General features: G+C 34.6%; 2 pseudogenes; both read left to right on the top strand.

The window, feature by feature from the left end:
• The first annotated feature begins 10,479 nt into the window (after positions 1-10,479).
• On the top strand, positions 10,480-15,006 carry LOC143608964 (protein LONG AFTER FAR-RED 3-like; annotated as a pseudogene).
• Positions 15,007-16,189: 1,183 nt separating this feature from the next.
• Positions 16,190-20,142, top strand: LOC143608966 (protein LONG AFTER FAR-RED 3-like; annotated as a pseudogene).
• Positions 20,143-24,464: the final 4,322 nt, after the last annotated feature.

Raw genomic sequence — 24,464 nt, 5'->3', positions numbered from 1 at the left:
AGTAACATGGATTATGGATATGTGAATATAGACATTGACCGATTCAATAATTTTTGTTAGTGTAAGCCGACATGTTAGGATCAGGATGAAAGGCCTTTCATCCAGGTAAAAACAGTTTTATTTAATCGTAGCAAACTTAAAACTTTATGAGGACCTAGAGTTTGAAATGAAATTTAGGGGGTTTGCATAAAACTACATGAGTGTATAACATAGTGAGTCTGTATAATTACATAACGTATAATTACATAACACATGTAATTACACAACTTTATATACAATTACACAATCTTATATTATCAATATCAACATTTCATATAAAATTATTTTTTTCAATAACATATATGTAGCAATATTATATACACAAATTAAAGATATAATTTTTGTTTTAAAAGTAATGAATTAAAAAAGTTATTTGATTTAGAAAAAAAAATGGTGTAACTAGATTTTATCAAGGAAACTTTTGGTTTTTCGTTTTCCCATTTAAGTAAACTTTTAATTATTACTTACGACCTTGTCAATTGTCATTGTCATAATTTTAACCATTGAAAAACTTGATCAGAAGTCCTTTATCACTTCATTCGCTCGCATAAAAAAAAACCATTTCCTATTTTATCATTATTTATAAGAATTATATATATATATTAAAAAGCAAATGACAGTTAACTTACAAAAACATTATTCATAAAAACTAGCCAATTACTTTTATACACATGTCAAGAGAAATTAACTTATCACCCTGGTAGTTAGAACTTTAACTTTATATAATTTTATATTTGCTTTCCGTGTTGAATTTTACTTTCCATGTTATATCTCTCTTTTTATACATATTTTTCTTGCCGTTGTTTACACGTAAATATACTTTCTAGCAATATCTCTTCAATATAGCTTTTAATTTCATTTTACATATGACTTTATTAAAAGTTTATAAATTGATATTCTGTATGATGTAAACGTAGGAAAAAAAACATCATATGCATGACAAACATTGCGGTAAAGATACTAGTTAGGGGTGAGCAATAACCGAATTATTAACCGGAACCGAACCGAAAACCGACGAAACCGAACTGAAATAACCAAATTAACCGAAATTAACCAAACCGCACCGAACTCTTCATTTTTTTCCCCGTATTTTCAAGCCTTTTTTCCTTTATTTCATGCATTATATGTATTAGTAGTTTAATACTATCATTTTCATGTATTTATATCTCCATTTCATGTACTAATATCTAAAATTTCATATATTTATACATTTATTTCATTTAGTTATACCTTCGTTTCATGTATTTTTAAGCAAAATTTTAGCTCAAGTTTAATATTGGTTATTAACCGAAATTAACGGAACCAAACCGATAACCGATCGGTTCAGTTCGGTTAATGCTAATAACTGAACCGAACCCTGCACACCCTAATACTACTTTTAATTAAAATATAAGTTTTAACAAAACCATGTCAAACAAACATCCTATATATGATATTTTATTATTATTAATTTACAAATAACATTAATTATTAAATAAAACCGGTTTGGTCAATTGGTCCGGTACAGTAGTAGTTGTAAAAACATTGACATGATGAAACAAAAGCATGGTCGTGAAGAAGGACACGGGACAGCCGCCGTGTCTACCGCTACACCATTCTCACGCCCACCTCATTTTCTGCATTCATTCATTTTAGTTACCCAATTAATGCTCTCTGTTTTTCACCAAACATATTCACTTTTTTACTAAAGTAAAATTACCATCAATCCTTTTTTAACTCTGCTCAATCCTATAAACATAATTATTATTATTAATATTTATATAGCATTGCATATTTTCAAAAATATTATATAAGTTCAAATATGAGTAACGAACTAAATGTTCGGCGGGAAATTTGTTTATTTCGTCCATTTAATATATTATAAATGAACAAATGTGAATAGGGAATTTCGTTCGGCTAACTAAATAAACGAGCACAAACATAGGTCGTGTTTGTTTACGTTCATTCATTAATGTTTGTTCATTAAATGTTTTAATACTTTTTAATGACTTGTCTAATCGTATTATATAGATTTAAACAAAATTATAAACTATGGAACAAAGATATATATGAGTATAATGTGTTAATTAATATGTAAGGTTCACATATGAATATGAATGTTCAAAAAACGTCAACATAAACTTGGAAGCCATATTGAATCGTTGACACTGACCATTCCCGGTCAGTCAAACATAATGAAACATTTTGTGCTCATTTGTGTTCGTTCGTTTGTGCCCATAAACCGTTCACGAAAAGGTTTATTTCCTTAATGAACAGACACAAACAAGATGTTTCGTTCGATTAGCTGTGTGTGAACCTTCGCTTGTGCGATAAAAGTTTAACGGACAAAGATGAACAAGACTTTGTTCGATTCGGTTTGTTTACATCCCTAAATCACGATAAGGAGAAATAGTTAATGCCAGTTGTTAGATAGAGAGATTTTCATTTTTATTGTTTTAACAGCTAGATAGGGAAATTTGATTTAAATGATTTTAAAATGCTAATGATTATCGATTTAAAGATTTGTTGTTAAAAGAGTATGTGAAATTGTGAATTCTTATTGTACGAAAAATATTTTAAAATTTAAAGAAGCAAATAATTGAAAGAGATTTGATTTAAATGGATTTCGGATGGGCTGTTAAAAGGGTATATGTGAATTATTATTGTACAAAAAAATATTTAAAAACAAAAACAAAATAAATAACTGTTAAAAATTTTCATAAAATCTTGATTATTTTTTTTTGAACGGCCAACAGAAATTTTATTCATCAATTAGCCAGTGGCTAAACATTACATACATGAAACATCAAGTGATGTATAATTACTAACCATACGTTACATACATTCCTTAATTAAAGACATCAAACCTTCTCCAGGCGTTCCAGGTGATATCCGGTTCCTTTGACCGACACTTTATCCATAGGAAACCCAAGGACTTCACATCCTCGATGATCTTTGAATGTGAAAAGGGGGAATGTTCGAACACCACCTCGTTTCGCATCTTCCATATCCTCCAAGACGTTATGAGAATGATCGCATTGATGGCCTTCTTTCTTTTCATGGATCCGTGAGTACTCAGATGTAGGTTCAGTAAATCCTTAAAACTGAATGCAAAGAAACTAGGGATCTTACACCATTGCGCAATGACCTGCCAGATTATCTGAGTGTCTTGACATGATACTAGAAGGTGGTCGCTAGATTCATCATAATCGCCGCATAATGGACATCGAACCGAGTTTAAATGGATGTTCTTTGCTGCTAAAGCCGCCAAAGTCGGTAGTCTTTCTTGGATTGCCCTCCATGCTACAATGCCTACCTTCAAAGGTACCCAGTTATTCCATTTGAAGTCTCCTGTCGGTTGCATTCCTTTTGATTCCCGTATGTATTCCCTCATGCTTTTGATCGAAAATACCCCAGTTGCATCCGGTTCCCATTTCCATGTGTCCTCCCCATCCTGAAACGATGTGGAACTGAGGCAAGTTTTTAGAGCTTGTAGCTGCTGGATCTCCGTTACAGACAGCTCCTGTCTTATCCATTGCCAACTCCATAGCAGCCTATTCCCGTCATGTTTTATCCTATCCGACACTAGGCATCTTTTGTTTTTTTCCAGCGCGAACAGGTCAGGGAACGTGATATAGATTGGGCTGTCATCAAACCATCTGTCCAGCCAAAACATCACACTGGACCCGTCCCTCATTACTGCTTTAATCGATGTTGATAGATCCACGCCCCACCTTGATAGATGACCCGATATGCTATAGATTTGTTTCCAAGAACCCGGGATAGAGATCTTTGCTGGGATGAAATTCCAAGTTCGCGAGTTATTGTGAATTGCCCACACCACTTTCCTCCAGAGACTTCCTTTTTCAAGTTTGAATCTCCACCACCATTTCGATAACATTGCTAAGTTTGTCTCGCGAAGGCTTCCAAAACCGAGACCCCCATACTCCACGGGTTCAACCACTTTTTTCCATGCAATCCAATTGATTTTTGAGTTGTTGTCCGACCCGCCCCAAAAGAACACTCTCCTTAGTTTCTCTAGTTCTTCAATAACTTGGGAAGGTGCTTTGTATAATGAGAAGTAGTAAGTTGGTAGTGAGTTTAATACGGACTTAATCAAGGTAACTCTTCCACCATAAGAGAGGGATCTTGCTTTCCATATGGACAGCCTCTTTTTGAATTTTTCAATAATTAGGTTCCAGTTCCTTGCAAGATTCATGTTGGCCCCCACTTGAAGACCTAAGTATCGAAAGGGGAGTTTCCCAGGTTTGCAATGTAGCATCTCCGCCATAGATTGTACCTCAAGTTCATTCACCCCTAACCCATAAACACTACATTTAGTTAAGTTCACTTTGAGACCGGAGGCAAGAAAAAAGCAGCGTAGAATACGTTGTAAATTCCTCGCATTATATTCCGACCAATCTCCAAGGAAGATAATATCATCTGCATATAACAAGTGTGAAATTGTTGGACCATTAGCCGTGCATTTCAATGGATGGAACAGGCCATTGTTTGAAGCCTTCTTCATGATTCCTGTCAGTGCTTCCATTGCGATTACAAATAAAAAAGGAGATAAAGGATCTCCTTGCCGAAGACCCCTGTTGCACACAAATTCCATTGTCGGGGACCCATTTATTAGAGCAGATGCACGGCCAGACTTTATTATTGTCATTATCCAAGACCTCCATTTTTCCGGGAATCGCATTTGAGTCAAGATGGAGTCTAGGAAACCCCAATTGAGACTGTCAAACGCTTTGTTGACATCCGCCTTGAAGATCATCCCCATTTTGTGATTTGACTTCATCCACGCAATGATCTCATTAAGCATGAGTGGCCCATCTATTATATTTCGCCCGTAAAGGAAAGCTGATTGTTCTTCAGAGATCAAATTCCTTACCACCCCTTTGAGCCGGTTCACCAAGACTTTTGAGATGACTTTATTAATACACCCAATTAGGCTTATAGGCCTAAAATCTTTTGGTTGAAGAGGATCTTTTACTTTTGGGATCAGAGCAATAAAAGAAGACATACACGAATTGTTTATTTGCTGCCCCTCGTAGAATACGTCAAACAGTTTAATAAAATCTCCTTGAAGGCCATTCCAGAACCGTTTTAAAAACTTGAAATTAAATCCATCCGGACCGGGTGCTTTATCCCCATCACATTCCCATACCGCATTTTTAATTTCCAACAAGGAGAAAGGAGCTACAAGAGCTTCGGCTTCCTCCTCCGAAATGTGGGACAAATATGGGCATTCAATACTGGGTCTACTCTCCATTTGTTCAGCGAAAAGATTTTCAAAATAATTAAAAAACTGACCTTTTATCGTCACGGGATTTGTAATCCACTGCCCATCCAGCATCAGGCCACTGATTCTACTGTTGCTCGTATTGGAGCTCAGTATTTGATGGAAGAATTTCGAGTTCTCGTCCCCTTCAATTGCCCACTTTGCGCGTGACTTTTGCCGAATGTCCATCTGTTGTAGCCTTTCCTTTTCCATTACAAAGTGCCTATATTCCGCCCGGGCATCAAGTTCATTTTGATTCAACGCTCTGACCTCCGCCATACTATAAAACCGCGATATCCTCTTCAACCAAAAGATTTTAGGCCTATAAGCCTAATTGGGTGTATTAATAAAGTCATCTCAAAAGTCTTGGTGAACCGGCTCAAAGGGGTGGTAAGGAATTTGATCTCTGAAGAACAATCAGCTTTCCTTTACGGGCGAAATATAATAGATGGGCCACTCATGCTTAATGAGATCATTGCGTGGATGAAGTCAAATCACAAAGTGCCTATAAAATCTTGATTATTAATTATTTCTGTGGCATGTTGGGGTTCCAAGAACAACATTGGACACACGTTTTATTCATACATATGAAATGGTCCATGGGATATTCCTCCCCCCATGTTGTCTTGTCTTCTTACCTACAATATCATAAATTCATAAATGTATTCATAATAAATAAATAAATAAAAGTACCCAAAAAAAAAACATTGAATGCATAAAGTAGATATTACTCATATTAGGTGCCTATTTAAACCAACTGAGTCGTTTGAACCAAAGTTAATAAGCATGTCCGGCTAAGTCGTTTAGAAAATTATACGGTGTAGCTCACGGTTTAACTTTAAAAACTAGTTTCATAGTTTGAGACTTACAATCGACCATGTAAAGAAAACCAACCATTTACCTTTATCTATAATATCCAGTTATACAAGTATATAATCTAATTATAATAAATGAGTCATATTTATAATTATAATAAATGAGTCATATTTATAATTACGACCCAGGAGTCAAACCAGACCACAAACACCCTGGTTACTATCGCGGTTATTATATACGTATATGGTAAAGACGCCACACCATTCTAGTTTGGTCCGGTTAATGGTTCCATTATTTTATTATTTTGTATTCTTCGGTTTCGCTTTTTTTTTTAGTGATAAAAAACGTTAATACAAAATTTGATACACTTTGAACTCATTCATCATTTCAACATATATATAAACCACCTACACCTTCAATAACTTCTAAACGCTAACCTAACTTACAGCTCGCGAATTAGTAAATAAATGAATCAAAATCGGCCCAAAAACCGTTGTATGTATGTATGCATTATATCATCAAATTTTGAACCCGAAACTTAGTGGTCAACGATTGAATCGGAAAGTAATGAACAAACCGGAAAGTAAATATTATTTAAAAGCCTATTTGTTCTACGGTTCTACCTCGTCTTTTTCCGGGTCAGAAGCATGATGTCTCGGATCCTACCCGGAAAATTAAAGGCGTCATAATCCGCCTTGTAAATCCTGTAAGCCGCTACATCGTGAACAAAAGCAGCCTCCTCAGGTGTCTTAAAACTCCCGAGCCTTATGATATTATTATTGTTATTATTATTATAACTTGGTGCTAATAAGGTAGCTTCATACATACCCATCGACATGCTAACACCTTTATACTCAACAACCAAAGGCTCATCTTCTTCTGACATCATCATTGATTATCGATAGGGTAGATATTAGATAATCTAACGTAGATTAACAAGGTATATATAATTATATATTATTGATCAAATGGTGGGAATAAAAAAACAACAGATCCTAGAGAATAGGAACTAAAAACATATAATAGGAAGATTGGTATTGCTTATTTTTTCTTTTATATTCAATATAATTTTTAGTGGATAAAAATCTTATATTCAAGTTCCACAATCAATAAAGATTAAGAAAACAATTCACAATTAAAAAAGAAATATTATGCCGAAGTCATAATATAATTACCTTTAAACTTTTAACCATTTTAGTAGTGTAGAGTCGTAGATATGATATGTGATAGCTAGGGCTACCCAAACTGCTTGCCGTTTGTTTGAAAATTGCTTAAAAATGCTCGTTTGATTTTGGCTCGGTTTGAAAGTGAGTTGTTCAGCTTAATTTGATTTAAAACCAAGCCAAGCACGAGCAATGCCTTGCTCGGTTTGGTTCGGTTCGTTTTGCTTGAATTACTTTTATTTATTAGTTTTATATATAAATTTTATGTATATATATATAAAATTATATTATTTTATTAAGTTTTTGAAATTTCCTTCTTTTGTGTTAACTTCAAAGTTTAAATTCAAACCATAGCCGCTCGTTTTATATATGTTTTGTCGTTAACTTTGAGTTTTAGACATTTTAAAGTTGGAAGTTTAGACATTTTAGAGTTAAAAGTCTTGAATTAATGATATTTTAAAGTTTTTTATAAACCTAAAATTGAAAACTTTGTATAAATCAAGCAGAACCATGCCGAATCAAGTAGGGGCGTTCATCGGATCGGATAACGGATTATTCGGGTTATTCGGATTTGAAAATTTTTAGACCCTATCCGAAATCCGATCCGAATTAGGAATATTCCTATCTGATCCGAATCTATCTGAATTCAATTCGGATCGGATTCGGATAATATCCGAATAATCCGAAATTATCCGAATAATCCGAAATAAAGCTAAAAATTTTTTCTATTTTTTTGTTCCTAACATTTAATAGTTTAGAACCACAATAAACATACAAACCGGAAAATACGAATTACTTTTAACATAAATTTAAAGTTTAAACTTCAAATAATAGTCTAAAATATATACCAAACTGGAAAATAGCAATAAAAACATGTTTTTTATTCGGATTAATCGGATATCCAAATAATCCGAACAATCCGAATTTTTAAAATCCATATCCGAATCCGAATTACTTATTCGGATATTCGGATTGATCCGATCCGAATATCCGAATAAGAATTCGGATCGGTTTATTTGGGTTTCGGTTTCGGATTTCTTGAACACCCCTAGAATCAAGCCGCTCGGTTTCAAACCAAACCAAGTTCAAGCATCAAAATATCGCTCGTTTCTTTAAATTCAATCCGCTTGGTTCGGCTCACTTTCAAACTAAACCAAGTCTGAGCAAACCTACGTTCGGTTCAGTTTGGCTCGAGTAGTGTACAGCCTGTTGAAAAGAATAATAAAAAAAACATAATGATATGTGACAACTAAAATAAAATAAGAATAAAAAAGTTACATAAAGAAATCAAAGAAAGTGTGTTGAAATCTTTGGAACATCAAGGGCGATAAGATTCTTACGGCAGCCATGAACACTGTTACTGCTAGTTTATCAGCTGCTTCAATTGTTGTTGTTCTTCTTTCACTTATAATCTCACTATGCATCCACAACACCCAACATAGTTACTTACTTTACTTTACTTAACTATCATTTCAGTTTCATATTTTCGATTCATTATAATAATATCAACAATATATAATTAATTTTACTTCAGGAATCGTTGCTGACGTATTGGTAACGAATGGGACCATATATACGAGTGATTCATCTCTTCTTCTGTTTGCTGATTCCATGGCTATTCGTGACGGTAGAATCCTTCGCATAGGAAACTATTCCTATGTTCAGGTATTCTGTTCTATGTACACACTTTAATGTATAATTTTCAGTTTTATATATATACACATATACATTTTAGATGTAATTTTCAGTTTTATATATACACATATACATTTTGGCCGGAATCTTGCCAAAGAAACGACGACAAAGTCTGATTAATCACGATTTTGGCCGGATTTGACCATGACTGATTAATTGGCCGACAAGTCCAAAATTAATCAGTGGGGTGGAGACTAGCGATTAATCACCGATTAATTCATCGCTAATCGCTACTCTACCGATCAGTGGCGAAGCTTGGACTAAAACACCGGCGGGGCGGACTCAAAATGTATTTAAAAAAGTTATAAACGAGGGGGCCGGGCTCAAATTTTCAACCGAAAACGGCTTAATTTACACTACGTATAACAAATGTCGGGTGAAAAACGGGTAAATTTACATTACCGCGCAAAAAAAAGGGGGTCCGGGCTTAACTTTTCGGTCGAAAACAGCTTAATTTATACTACGTATAACAAATTTCGGATGAAAAACGGGTAAATTCACACTACCGCGCACGAAAACGGGGTCCGGGCTTAACTTTTCGGTCGAAAACGGCTTAATTTACACTACGTATAACAAATTTCGGATGAAAAACGGGTAAATTTACACTATTACGCGAAAAAACAGGGGGGGGGGAGCTCCGGGCCCTCACTATACTTCGCCACTGCTACCAATACGATTTCATGTAATCAGAAGCAAAAATAGGTACGCGGTTAAAATCGGTACTAATCGGTCCAGATTGGTCCTTCGGTTTTAACCCGAGTTTTAAGCATCGACATTGACCCACCTCGTTCAAGTTTTTAAGCAACAGAAGATGATCAAATGAAGGTTCGAAATGTTAGAGGTTTGTTAAAAACCGATAGATATGATCAAACAAGGGTTCAATGTGCAGTGCCGGCTTTGAGTGGGGCAGGGAGGACGACCGCTCCCGGCCAGGTCACCCCGGTAGGTGGTCCATTGGCAAAGGCAAAACCTTTAAACACCTTGAGTTGGGAAGGTTTGACTGTTTGGGAGGTCTTGGGTTCAAGTCCCATAGACGACAAAAGTTATTAATAAATTCGCCTACAAAAAAATTTTAATAAGCCCATTTAAAAATTTAATTGTTTAAATCCAATAAAAAACCTTTTATTGGATTTAAAAGGTTCAGTTTGGCTCGAGTAGTGTACAGCCTGTTGAAAAGAATAATAAAAAAAACATAATGATATGTGACAACTAAAATAAAATAAGAATAAAAAAGTTACATAAAGAAATCAAAGAAAGTGTGTTGAAATCTTTGGAACATCAAGGGCGATAAGATTCTTACGGCAGCCATGAACACTGTTACTGCTAGTTTATCAGCTGCTTCAATTGTTGTTGTTCTTCTTTCACTTATAATCTCACTATGCATCCACAACACCCAACATAGTTACTTACTTTACTTTACTTAACTATCATTTCAGTTTCATATTTTCGATTCATTATAATAATATCAACAATATATAATTAATTTTACTTCAGGAATCGTTGCTGACGTATTGGTAACGAATGGGACCATATATACGAGTGATTCATCTCTTCTTCTGTTTGCTGATTCCATGGCTATTCGTGACGGTAGAATCCTTCGCATAGGAAACTATTCCTATGTTCAGGTATTCTGTTCTATGTACACACTTTAATGTATAATTTTCAGTTTTATATATATACACATATACATTTTAGATGTAATTTTCAGTTTTATATATACACATATACATTTTGGCCGGAATCTTGCCAAAGAAACGACGACAAAGTCTGATTAATCACGATTTTGGCCGGATTTGACCATGACTGATTAATTGGCCGACAAGTCCAAAATTAATCAGTGGGGTGGAGACTAGCGATTAATCACCGATTAATTCATCGCTAATCGCTACTCTACCGATCAGTGGCGAAGCTTGGACTAAAACACCGGCGGGGCGGACTCAAAATGTATTTAAAAAAGTTATAAACGAGGGGGCCGGGCTCAAATTTTCAACCGAAAACGGCTTAATTTACACTACGTATAACAAATGTCGGGTGAAAAACGGGTAAATTTACATTACCGCGCAAAAAAAAGGGGGTCCGGGCTTAACTTTTCGGTCGAAAACAGCTTAATTTATACTACGTATAACAAATTTCGGATGAAAAACGGGTAAATTCACACTACCGCGCACGAAAACGGGGTCCGGGCTTAACTTTTCGGTCGAAAACGGCTTAATTTACACTACGTATAACAAATTTCGGATGAAAAACGGGTAAATTTACACTATTACGCGAAAAAACAGGGGGGGGGGGGAGCTCCGGGCCCTCACTATACTTCGCCACTGCTACCAATACGATTTCATGTAATCAGAAGCAAAAATAGGTACGCGGTTAAAATCGGTACTAATCGGTCCAGATTGGTCCTTCGGTTTTAACCCGAGTTTTAAGCATCGACATTGACCCACCTCGTTCAAGTTTTTAAGCAACAGAAGATGATCAAATGAAGGTTCGAAATGTTAGAGGTTTGTTAAAAACCGATAGATATGATCAAACAAGGGTTCAATGTGCAGTGCCGGCTTTGAGTGGGGCAGGGAGGACGACCGCTCCCGGCCAGGTCACCCCGGTAGGTGGTCCATTGGCAAAGGCAAAACCTTTAAACACCTTGAGTTGGGAAGGTTTGACTGTTTGGGAGGTCTTGGGTTCAAGTCCCATAGACGACAAAAGTTATTAATAAATTCGCCTACAAAAAAATTTTAATAAGCCCATTTAAAAATTTAATTGTTTAAATCCAATAAAAAACCTTTTTACTTAAGGCCCAAAAAATTTTAACGTTTCTCGGGGACGGCCCTGTCAATGTGTGTGTGTGTGTGTGTGTAAGTTTAAAAAATTAAATAGAAATGGTGTATATGTATATAAAAGTTCGAAAAATTGCATATAAAATTCCTATCCGGTTAATCGCTATTTGGTACCCCACCGTCGGACTAGCGCCTAGCGATCTTTACAACACTGTTTATATTGTGGTCTTTAATATAGGAAGTATCTGGATATGGAACAAAGGAGTTAAATATCGAGGGGAAGATTGTCGTTCCCGGATTCATTGATTCTCATGTCCACTTGCTTTTTGGAGGACTCCAGGTTTTGCACTAATTCAACTTCCTCCTATAATATTTTAACTAACTTAACCAATAAGCTAACCGACTAAAAACTGAAATCAGATGGCGCGAGTGGAAGTGCGAGGCGTGAACACGAAGGTTGAGTTCATCAGAAAGGTTAAAGAAGCAGTTAAAAGTAAGTCCTCCAATCACACTATTTTACTTTTTTTTGTTATGTTATGAAATTGTAACATGATATACATTTTGTAGACATGAAAGAAGGTAGTTGGTTATTGGGTGGCGGATGGAATAATGATCTTTGGGGAGGAGAATTGCCATCCGCTTCGTGGATTGATGATATTACACCTCATCATCCTGTAAGTAACTTTACATACTGACATACTGTAACGGTTGATATAAACTGTTATAATCATGAATTCTTTTATTTGCAGGTTTGGCTTTCAAGGATGGATGGTCACATGGGTTTGGCTAACTCTTTGGCTCTAAAAATAGCCGGTGTTACGAGTAATACGCAAGATCCAGTTGGTGGAACTATTAGCAGAAATGAACACGGAGGTAATTTGAAACTTTAAACTTGTGGCGTATATGCCAGGTCAGCTTGCTGACTCGTGTATTTGGAATCTGTATATGCAGAGCCAACAGGACTTATGATTGATGCTGCAATGAAGGTTATTCTTTCGTGTATCCCAGAAGTTTCTGTAGAAGAACGGAGACAAGCATTGGACCGAGCTAGCAGGTATGTGTTAACGAGAGGTGTGACTACGGTTGTTGATTTTGGAAGATATTTTCCTGGTGCAACGGTAGAACATTCATGGGAAGATTTCACAGGTTTTTTGGTTTGTTTACATTATTATTATTATTATTTTATATCCATGGTTGACCACGGTTTGACTTACTCTGATAACTTGCAGATGTTTACAAATGGGCCGATTTATCTGGAAGAATGAAGATCAGGGTTTGCCTTTTTTTTCCAATGCCAACATGGTCACGTCTCGCTGTACGACGCTACTGGTTATCCATAATTTGACTTCAAAACTTTGTTTACGTTTGCTAATGAGTACATATTCAGATATTAGCATTGAATTTGATTTTCTTGTATTTATGTTAGGATATGGTTCAAACAACGGGTCGTAGGGTGAGCCAGTGGATATCTATAGGCGGTGTTAAAGCTTTCGCTGACGGGTCGTTGGGGTCCAACAGTGCGCTTTTCCACGAGGTGTGAAAAATAACAATAATAATAATTTTAATTTTAAGTAGGGGTGGCAAATGTGACCCATGGGTTGTATTAAAATGTATATAATGGGTCAAACTAAAAAAAGAAAATGATTGAAACAGGTCAAAACGGGTTGACATTTCTTGAAGTTTTTTTTTATTAGAACGAGAAAACGGAGGAAACTTTTTAGTACTTTTACTTTTTTAGTTTTTGATTTATATTTCGAGTTATGATTTTTTAATTAATTTTTTTGGATTTTTTAATGAGGGGTTTTTGAAATCTCAACCCATTTTGACCCAATTCAAAAACCCTCATTAAAAAATTCAAAAAAATTAATTAAAAAATCATAACTCAAAATATAAATCAAAAACTAAAAAAGTAAAAGTACTAAAAACTTTCTTCCGTTTTCTTCTTCCACAAAAAAAAACTTCAAGAAATGTCAACCCGGTTTAACCCATTTCAATCATTTTCTTTATTTAGTTTGACCCATTATATACATTTTAATATAGCTCATTCAACCCAATGGGTCACATTTGCCACCCCTAATTTTAAGTCAAAACTTATTGTTGAAATAGAACTAATTCATGTTTCTTGTAGCCATACACTGACGAGCCGTGGAATCTTGGACTCCACGTTACAGATGTAGAAAGCTTATATAATATGACCATGCAATCCGATAAATCTGGCCTCCAGGTATTAAATGTGTGCTTCATTGTATACATCTAAGTATGTAACAACATTACTTGACAATAAAACTTGTATCAGGTTGCAATTCATGCTATTGGAGACAAGGCCAACGATTTGGTTTTGGATATGTACAAATCAGTCGCTTCAACAAACGTGAAGAGGGATAGGAGATTTCGGGTATATTTTATTTAAAAAAAATATTATGTAGACGTTTTTTATAAATTAATAATATGCCCGTTTTTGCAGATTGAACACGCTCAACATTTGACACTTGAAAGTGTATCCAAGTTTGGTGAACAAGGAATCGTTGCTTCGGTGCAGGTAATTAAAGTGCTTAATTTTTATAACTTTTTATTACTTTATAAATTTACGCATATATGTTCATCATAAATAGTTAAAAATTTGTTGACAGCCAGATCAAATGTTAGGCGATGCTGACACGGCAGTTAAAAAGATTGGGCTCGAAAGGACGCAGAAAGGATCTTATTTATATCAATCACTCGTTGCTCACAACGCACTTGTGGCATTAGGTTCTGATTGGCCTGTGAGAACACTATTCATTAATTACTTTTGTAAATCGTTATATATACTTTTTACCGATGGTAAAATTTCAGGTAGTAGATATTAATCCGTTAAATGGTATTAAGACTGCAATTACGAGGATACCTCCTGGTTGGGATAAGCCTTGGAATTCAGCAGAGTGCATGAAACTAACTGATGCATTAAACGCGTAAGTAAACATATTATTGTATTATGCACATACAGTTTGTAAACATGTTAACCACTTTCACAGGCACACGATTTCTGCAGCACGTGCATGTTTTCTTGACGAGGATATAGGCTCCTTGTCGGCTGGCAAGATGGCCGATTTTGTGATATTGAACACTTGTGTGTGGGACCAGTTGGCGCACGAAACTACTTCAGTTGCAGCGACATATGTTGGAGGTGTGCAGGCTTATCCTTGAAACTTATGAGCCGAGAAAAATTACAGTTGAAGTACACCAATGCAAAAGGATCACTAGGTAAAATGTTCATTAAGTAGGTTAGTGAGATTTTTATTTACTGTATGATGTATTTTTTGTGTTGATGTTGTATCATGTTAATTGTTCTGTTATGCTTATGGATACAAAAATGTGTTTAAAGATAATAAGTTATAGAGGGTGGCTGGCGGTGGTGATGGGGGCAATGGTAGGTGGTGGTACTGGCGGTGGTGGCTTCTAGTAGAAATAATTTACAAGCTGTCAAGACTCAAAAGAAAATAAAATTTTACATTCTTTAAACTCAAAAGTTTTGTATATATGAGTTCCAGTTAAGCATATAAGAACAAACTATATTATGAGTTATCAGTATCAACATTCATGGTCCAATTTTAATGGTGGTTATGCAAATCCGTGAGTCGAATCGTTAGTCATAGTTTTTGAATTTTGTAAACCGAACAAAACCATCGCATAACTGAAACAACTTGGTTAAACAGACATATATCAAAGCATGAATTTTCCTTTTTTAATGAAACTCGAGAACACCTCTTTTAAATTTTTCTTTCTTAAATGAAACTCAGGAACACAACATATTTTTACCATCTCTTCTTTTCCTTCCCTTTCCTCAGTTAAGTGAAACTCGGGAACACAGTGCGAGTCTCGTTGACGAGAGAAAGGAAATAAAGGTTTTCCTTCCCATTCTTTCCTTTCTTCCCACACTTTCTTTCCTTCCAATTCCTTTTAAATTGAAAAGAAACCAATCACCTCCATTTTACTTTATACATGTTTCTCTTCCTTTTCTTTTCCTTTTAATGAAACTCAGGAACACACATATTCTTCAATCTTTCTCTCTCTCTTCATAAATAAAATTTGGAAACACAACCATCTCAATCTTTCGGTTCCTCCCTTAGGCAAAACTTGGGAAAGTAAAGAAAAAATTAAAAAAAATGTTCTCGAATTTCATTAACGAAAAGAAAAGGAGAGAAAATAAAGAGTAAAATGACGGAAAAAAATGCCATTAGAAAGAAAAGAAGAAAGGAGAAGATAAACATAGAAAATTTTATTTCATTCCATTTGGTTCCTTTCCATAAAAAATAAAATAAATGAAAACACAAAATCTTGAAGATTCTTTTAATATATACAAAACAACAAACTAAGTACGTTACGTACCAAGATCCAACCTGTCTTGTCTTGGAATCTTGTTAGGAATCCTAATCATATTCAGCCATCGGAGACTCCAAAGCCAAAGCCATCAACATGAACATGAATATGAATATGAAGAATACTACTACCACTAGTTTATCAGCAGCTTCACTCCTTATTCTTCTTCTTTCATTCATAATCTCACACAACTTCCATATTATTATCATCCATTGTTAGTTACATAACACTTAACAAACCAACATTCATTTCATTTTCACATTTTCACCCCAAGGAAGGGAGATCCACTCTACGACCGGCAGATTTGCTCGTCTTTGGTTGGGCCGGGGGAAAACACGCTTGTGTTGACCTAACAGGGGTATCTCCCTTAGCTGGTTTGAGGGATAATGGGTTTGTAGCTGGAATGAAAAGGGCTGAAACGAATAAGGTGGAGAAACATGCTAAAGCCTGCGAAGAGAACCAACATGTTTTTGTCCCTCTGGCTTTTGATACATTTGGCTCCTTGGCACCGGAAGCTATCCGTTTTCTAACCAGGGTCCAACAGGTTGTGCATAGCAATGTGTCGACTCCAAAGGAGCAGGGGTATGTCTTTAGCAGGTTAGGGTTTGCAATTCAGAAAGGGGTGGCGGCGCAACTTGTTGCCCGCATACCTGCTATATTGATGTAATATCTATGTTTCTACGTATTGGAACCCAATTTTTAACACATCTATTTTATAATTATTTAAGCATTATAAAATAAAAAAAAAATTATTTTCTTGCAGATGTATCAACCAGCTGGTGGTTTTCATCATCTTCGGGTATTGTTGCTGACGTGTTGGTGACAAATGGGACCATATACACTAGTCATGTTATGTTTGCTGATTCTATGGCTATTCGTGACGGACGAATACTCCGCATTGGAAACTATTCATATGTTCAGGTATTATTATATTATGTTATATTTATATATATTCATGCACTTATGTTTGAATGATTAAATTGTTTGTTTGTTTGTTAGGGTTTATAAGCAGGTTAGTGACCTAATTAATTAGTAGTAATTTAATCAACATTAAAATGTGTGATGAATATTAATCAACTTTAATTCTTTCAAGATTTCACTTATGTCTGTTGAACAAGGAATTTCGTTCGATTAACTAAATGAACAAACACGAACATAAGCCATGTTCGTTCAATTGTGTCCATGAACGTTCGACGACAATGTGTTCGTTTATATTTGTTCACGGAAGGTTTTTAATGACTTTTCTAATCTTATCATATAGATTTAAGCAACATTATTATTATTATTATTATTAACTATAAAACAAATACATATATAATTAGCACTATGTGATTGATTTATGTCAATTAATATATAAATATAAATGTTAAAAAAACACACCAACACAAATTTGGTTCATTTGTTAATATATGAATGTTAACAGTTCACAAACAAGTTCATTTTCTTAATGGGCGAACACGAACAGGTTGTTTCGTATTCGTTTACAGGTTACAGCCATACTTATATCTGAGTTCGTTCTGTGTTGTTCAATGCAGGAAGTATCTGGATATGGAACGAAGGAGTTAAATCTCGAGGGGAAGATTGTCGTTCCCGGATTCATTGATTCTCATGTCCACTTCCTTTTTGGAGGACTCCAGGTTCTGCACTAATTCATTTCAGCTTCCTCCTATAATATTTAACTAACTTAACTGATTAGCTAACTGACTGAGAAATGAAAACAGATGGCGGGAGTCGAAGTACGAGGCGTGAACACGAAGGACGAGTTTGTTAAAAAGGTTAAAGAAGCAGTTAAAAGTAAGTCATGATCCAGTCATGCTATTTTTTTTTTATTATTTTTTTTTGTTATGTTAAAAAATTGTAACATGATATACATATTGCAGACATGAAAGAAGGTGGTTGGTTATTGGGCGGTGGATGGAATAATGATCTTTGGGGAGGAGAATCGCCATCCGCTTCGTGGATTGACGATATTACACCTCATCATCCTGTAAGTAACATTACATACTGACATACTATAACAGTTAATATAAACTCGTTATGATCAAATTCTTTGATATGCAGGTATGGCTTACTCGGATGGATGGTCACATGGGTTTGGCTAACTCTTTGGCTCTAAAGTTAGCTGGTGTTACGAGTAATACGCAAGATCCAGTTGGTGGAACCATTAGCAGAAATGAACATGGAGGTAATTTAAGTTAAACGATTAGTCGATAGTAGATACCAGATTAGCTTGCTGACTCGCTGTTTCGTTTATTTATATGCAGAACCTACAGGACTGATGATTGATGCTGCAATGAAGCTTATTCTTTCGTGTATTCCAGAAGTTTCTGTAGAAGAACGCAGACAAGCATTGGACCGAGCTAGCAGACATGCTTTAATGAGGGGTGTGACTACAGTTGTTGACGTTGGAAGATATTTTCCTGGCGCGCCCGAAGAGCATTCATGGGAAGATTTTACAGGTTTTTTAGTTCGTTCACGTTATCATATTAATATTCATTTTTGAACTATGGTTGACCAAGTTACACTTTCTCTGATAAACTTGCAGATGTTTACAAATGGGCCGATTTATCTGGAAGAATGATGGTTAGAGTTTGCCTTTTCTTTCCAATGTCGACATGGTCACGTCTCGCTGTATGACTCTACTGGTTATCCATAGTTTTGACTTCACAACTGTTTTTACATTTGCTAAACCGTTTAATGAGTTGCATATTAAGTTATTAATTAACATTGAATTTGATTTTCTTGTTTTATGTTAGGATATGGTTCAAACAACGGGTCGTAGGGTGAGCCAGTGGATATATTTAGGCGGTGTTAAAGCTTTTTCTGACGGATCATTGGGGTCGAACAGTGCGCTTTTCCATAAGGTGTGAATAATAATAATAATAACAATAATAATAATAATAACTTATAAGTCAAGATTATTTTTTACTTACATTTTAATTCATGTTTCTTGTAGCCATATGCTGACGAGTCAACGAATCTTGGACTCCAAGTTACAGATATAGAAAGCTTATATTATTTAACCGTGCAATCCGACAAATCTGGCCTCCAGGTATTTTTTTTTAAACTATCGTTAAATGCGTGCTTCGTTGAATATATGTCAGTATGCAAACTTGCATCAGGTTGCAATTCATGCTATTGGAGACAAGGCCAATGACTTGGTTTTGGATATGTACAAATCAGTTGTTACAACCAACGGGAAGAAAGATCGGAGATTCCGGGTATATTTTATTTTAAAAATATTATTTAAACTTTTTTATAAATTAATAATATGTCCGGTTTTGCAGATTGAACACGCTCAACATTTGACACTTGAAAGTATATCCAAGTTTGGTGAACAAGGAATTGTTGCTTCTGTGCAGGTAATTAAACTATTAAAATACTTAATTTATGACTTTTATGACTTTTAAATTTGCAAATATATATTCATAAGCAATGGTTGAAAAAAAACTATTGACAGCCGGATCATTTGTTGGACGATGCTGACTCAGCGCTTAAAAAAATCGGGCTAGAGAGGACGCAGAAAGGATCTTATTTATTTCAGTCACTCCATGCTGGCAATGCACTTGTGGCATTTGGTTCTGATTGGCCTGTGAGAACACTTTTAGTTAACCATTTTTGTAAACCGTTATGTTTAGTTGTTTACTATGTATCGATGGTAAAACTTTTAATTTCAGGTTGCGGACATTAATCCTTTAAATAGTATAAAGACTGCAATAGCGAGGATACCGCCTGGTTGGGATAAGCCTTGGAATTCAGCGGAGTGTATGAAGTTAACTGATGCATTAAACGCGTAAGTAAACATATTACATATTGTTTTATGCACATACACATACAGTTTATAAACATGTTAACCACTTTCACAGGCACACGATTTCTGCAGCACGTGCATGTTTTCTTGACGAGGATATAGGGTCGTTGTCTGTTGGCAAGATAGCAGATTTTGTCATATTGAACACTTGTGTGTGGGACCAGTTGGCGCACGAAACCACTTCAGTTGCAGCAACATGTCAGTGGCGTGCAGGCTTATCCTTGAGACTTTGAGTCACAGATGAAAACAAAAGATACTTGTGTTGATTAAGTAGGTAGTTTGATGTCATTGATTAGTGATGATTTAATTTATTGTATGATATGATTTTTGTGTTGATGTGGTTTCATGATCAGTGGTGAAGCTTGGGCAAGTTTTTTTTTTTTTTTTTGGGGGGGGGGGGGCTCTAATTTTTGGTCGAAAACAGGTAAATTTACACTACATATACAAATTTCCCGGGGAAAACGGGTAAATTTACACTATTGCGCAAAAAAACAGGGGGCCGGGCCCTCACTAAGCTTCGTCAATGTTCATGATATGTTTGCTTATGGATACAAGAATATGTTTAATCACAAGAACTGTATGAACACTAGGCCCTTTTGCTTTAATCGTACTAGAAAAGGCGATTATGTAACCACCTACTGCACTCTCTTTTTATATCTTATTATATATGTCAAGCACTATGTACAAGTGTATTATGTAGTTTTCACGGTTTATTACCATAAACTTGGTTAGTTGGTTATGTTGGAGGTGCCCGTGAGGTATACACTAAATCCATTTATTGCCCAAGATGGGTTTGGGTTAAAACGAGTACTTATGTATTTAATAAATTTTGCCAATAAGATCAATAAGAAGTTGAGTGTTCAAATTATATAATTAAAAACTTGCTAGTCTAAGTAAATCACTTGCAAAAGCAAAAACTAGTTGCAAACATGTTAGACTCGAGTCTAGAAAATTGCTAAGACCGGTTTGAACAAATGTATTAAGAATAAAATATCACTAAAAAGGTTATTTTTAAAAAAAGTTTTATCGATTTGGATGGGCTTTCATGTTCATTGTTTTTTCGTAAATGGTAAATCAAAATCATCGGCTTGAGCATTTTTAAGCCGGCTTACCAAATTAAAAAACAAACCAATTGTGAAACTAATTAGGTGGCCGAATTAAGTCGTTTCATTAGCTTAAACCGAACCTTAAACACCCCTAAACAATAGTAACACATTAATCATAGCCTTTCTTCCGAACAACTTAGGCCATTACACATTACTTGAGAGTTGAGACTAGTCCGTTAATTCATTCAACTCGTTTCATATTCGAATAGTTTTTCACGTTTGTTATGTGTTAACCAAACATGAATGACCTATAAGTTGTAAGTGCCCATTTGGGGTGAAGTTTGCTTTGATCATCTAGCCTTTCTTTACTTCCTCTATCTCAACACTAACTTTCTTTTAATTATTTATATTCTGATATCCTTTTTTATTTATTTTTGCATGTTTACTTGAATTTATAAATATGAACAATCCTTTATTTTATGTTTATTGATATTTAAGAGCATTTTAGATGCCTTTAACTATGATAAGACCGCTTAAGCTTTGCATTTAAGTGACATAACAAGTGCATGCTCCACAAATGCAGACACACCATTTTTTTTGAACGACCAACTAAATAACGCCAGGTACCCCATACGCGGTCCCTATTAGCTAAAGGTAGCCCGAGCCGGCCACTAGTCCGGACGGACGGAGCCCCTAGCGGTTCACCTGTTGAGGGATTCACCGGATAAAACCCGACCCCCACGCCCGCCAAACGGCACGACAACGAGGAGCCGGTAAAACCAGGTGAGATCAGGACTCGAACCCTGGCAAGCCAGGGTCATCCCTCATATCTCCAATATAAGTTGGTGGTAGTGAGGTTTGATCCCCTACCTCTCACTTGTAAAGTGAGTGTTCTACTATTGAGCCACAACCAACTTGCAGACACGCCATTTAAATATCAGATTTCTCATTTCTTTTTCTTTTTTTTTTTTCTTTTGAATGGCTCTTTTATTAAATTTTCAAAAGCAAATTACACAAATATAATTAACAATAATACTTGATAATAATAAGTAATTTGCATTTTAAAAGTCTAGCGACTAGTTTTTTTAAAACTTTCCAACGATTATTTTTTTTAAAACTATATTACAATAAAATTTAATTATTAAAATTATTAAATTTTGTTTAGTTATTTAAATTATTTTTAATGAAAAGAAAATATTTGTTATATAAATATATAAAGTATATTGATAAAAGTATATTGATGATGTGAAAATAATATGGTTGTATGTGGAAACAATGAGTGTGGTTGTTGAAATATATGTTTGTTACTTTATTTTCAATTCAATGTCAAATATTTGTTTGTATAAGTACTTGTCAAGTTATCAACATTGTTTCTGGTATTGTATTGTTTATATGGAGTATTATTGGGATGATTGACTGGATGGATACTTATGGGCTTGGATGCTAGCTTGGGCTTGAAACTAAAGATGAGAAGGCCCAGCCCGTATGGGTTTGATTAAGAGTTTTGGTATAATAGAGCAAAGACCGCCTGATGCATGAGTAGTAGCGTTTTTTGAAAGATATTTTATATACGCTCTCGTTTTCTATTGTTAGAGCGTTTGTTTATGTAATTGTTCGTATTAAATCGTTACAATAGAGGCCTGAGTTTGTTCTCTATTTGGTGTAAATTGTAAGTTTTGAGAATAAAGATTTAGATTTAGAGTTTGTGACAGTGGTAGTATTGAGGGAGAAATGCGCATGTGGGAAGAATACGTGAAAAGTTGATGTGACATGCTGACTAGGCTTGCATGTTAGAATTGCGAATAGTCTAACGTGTTTGCCTATACTAAGCTGGAATGATAATACTAAGTTACTAATACTCAAGTGATGTTCATGTCAATGAACCATGAATTGCTGACCTCTAAGTGATTATATTAATATGTTATTTTAGTCGGTCTTCTATTAATAAATATGTAATCTAATTTTGGATGTGTTCACAATATAAGGAGTCAAAGTAAACCATTTTTGAGTTTAATTTATTACATTCCTTCTTTCATCCTATAGAATATTATTAGGATACACAAAAGCTATTAATCAATTGTATCTACTAGTAACATGGATTATGGATATGTGAATATAGACATTGACCGATTCAATAATTTTTGTTAGTGTAAGCCGACATGTTAGGATCAGGATGAAAGGCCTTTCATCCAGGTAAAAACAGTTTTATTTAATCGTAGCAAACTTAAAACTTTATGAGGACCTAGAGTTTGAAATGAAATTTAGGGGGTTTGCATAAAACTACATGAGTGTATAACATAGTGAGTCTGTATAATTACATAACGTATAATTACATAACACATGTAATTACACAACTTTATATACAATTACACAATCTTATATTATCAATATCAACATTTCATATAAAATTATTTTTTTCAATAACATATATGTAGCAATATTATATACACAAATTAAAGATATAATTTTTGTTTTAAAAGTAATGAATTAAAAAAGTTATTTGATTTAGAAAAAAAAATGGTGTAACTAGATTTTATCAAGGAAACTTTTGGTTTTTCGTTTTCCCATTTAAGTAAACTTTTAATTATTACTTACGACCTTGTCAATTGTCATTGTCATAATTTTAACCATTGAAAAACTTGATCAGAAGTCCTTTATCACTTCATTCGCTCGCATAAAAAAAAACCATTTCCTATTTTATCATTATTTATAAGAATTATATATATATATTAAAAAGCAAATGACAGTTAACTTACAAAAACATTATTCATAAAAACTAGCCAATTACTTTTATACACATGTCAAGAGAAATTAACTTATCACCCTGGTAGTTAGAACTTTAACTTTATATAATTTTATATTTGCTTTCCGTGTTGAATTTTACTTTCCATGTTATATCTCTCTTTTTATACATATTTTTCTTGCCGTTGTTTACACGTAAATATACTTTCTAGCAATATCTCTTCAATATAGCTTTTAATTTCATTTTACATATGACTTTATTAAAAGTTTATAAATTGATGTTCTGTATGATGTAAACGTAGGAAAAAAAACATCATATGCATGACAAACATTGCGGTAAAGATACTAGTTAGGGGTGAGCAATAACCGAATTATTAACCGGAACCGAACCGAAAACCGACGAAACCGAACTGAAATAACCGAATTAACCGAAATTAACCAAACCGCACCGAACTCTTCATTTTTTTCCCCGTATTTTCAAGCCTTTTTTCCTTTATTTCATGCATTATATGTATTAGTAGTTTAATACTATCATTTTCATGTATTTATATCTTCATTTCATGTACTAATATCTAAAATTTCATATATTTATACATTTATTTCATTTAGTTATACCTTCGTTTCATGTATTTTTAAGCAAAATTTTAGCTCAAGTTTAATATTGGTTATTAACCGAAATTAACGGAACCAAACCGATAACCGATCGGTTCAGTTCGGTTAATGCTAATAACTGAACCGAACCGTGCACACCCTAATACT

Source organism: Bidens hawaiensis, unplaced genomic scaffold (genome assembly GCF_021521415.1).
Source record: "Bidens hawaiensis isolate Kalapana, Puna unplaced genomic scaffold, B.hawaiensis_p1.1 tig00419464_1, whole genome shotgun sequence".
Lineage (NCBI taxonomy): Eukaryota > Viridiplantae > Streptophyta > Magnoliopsida > Asterales > Asteraceae > Bidens > Bidens hawaiensis.
Note: the sequence above shows the minus strand (reverse complement) of the source record. Positions and strands in the feature narration are given on the sequence as shown.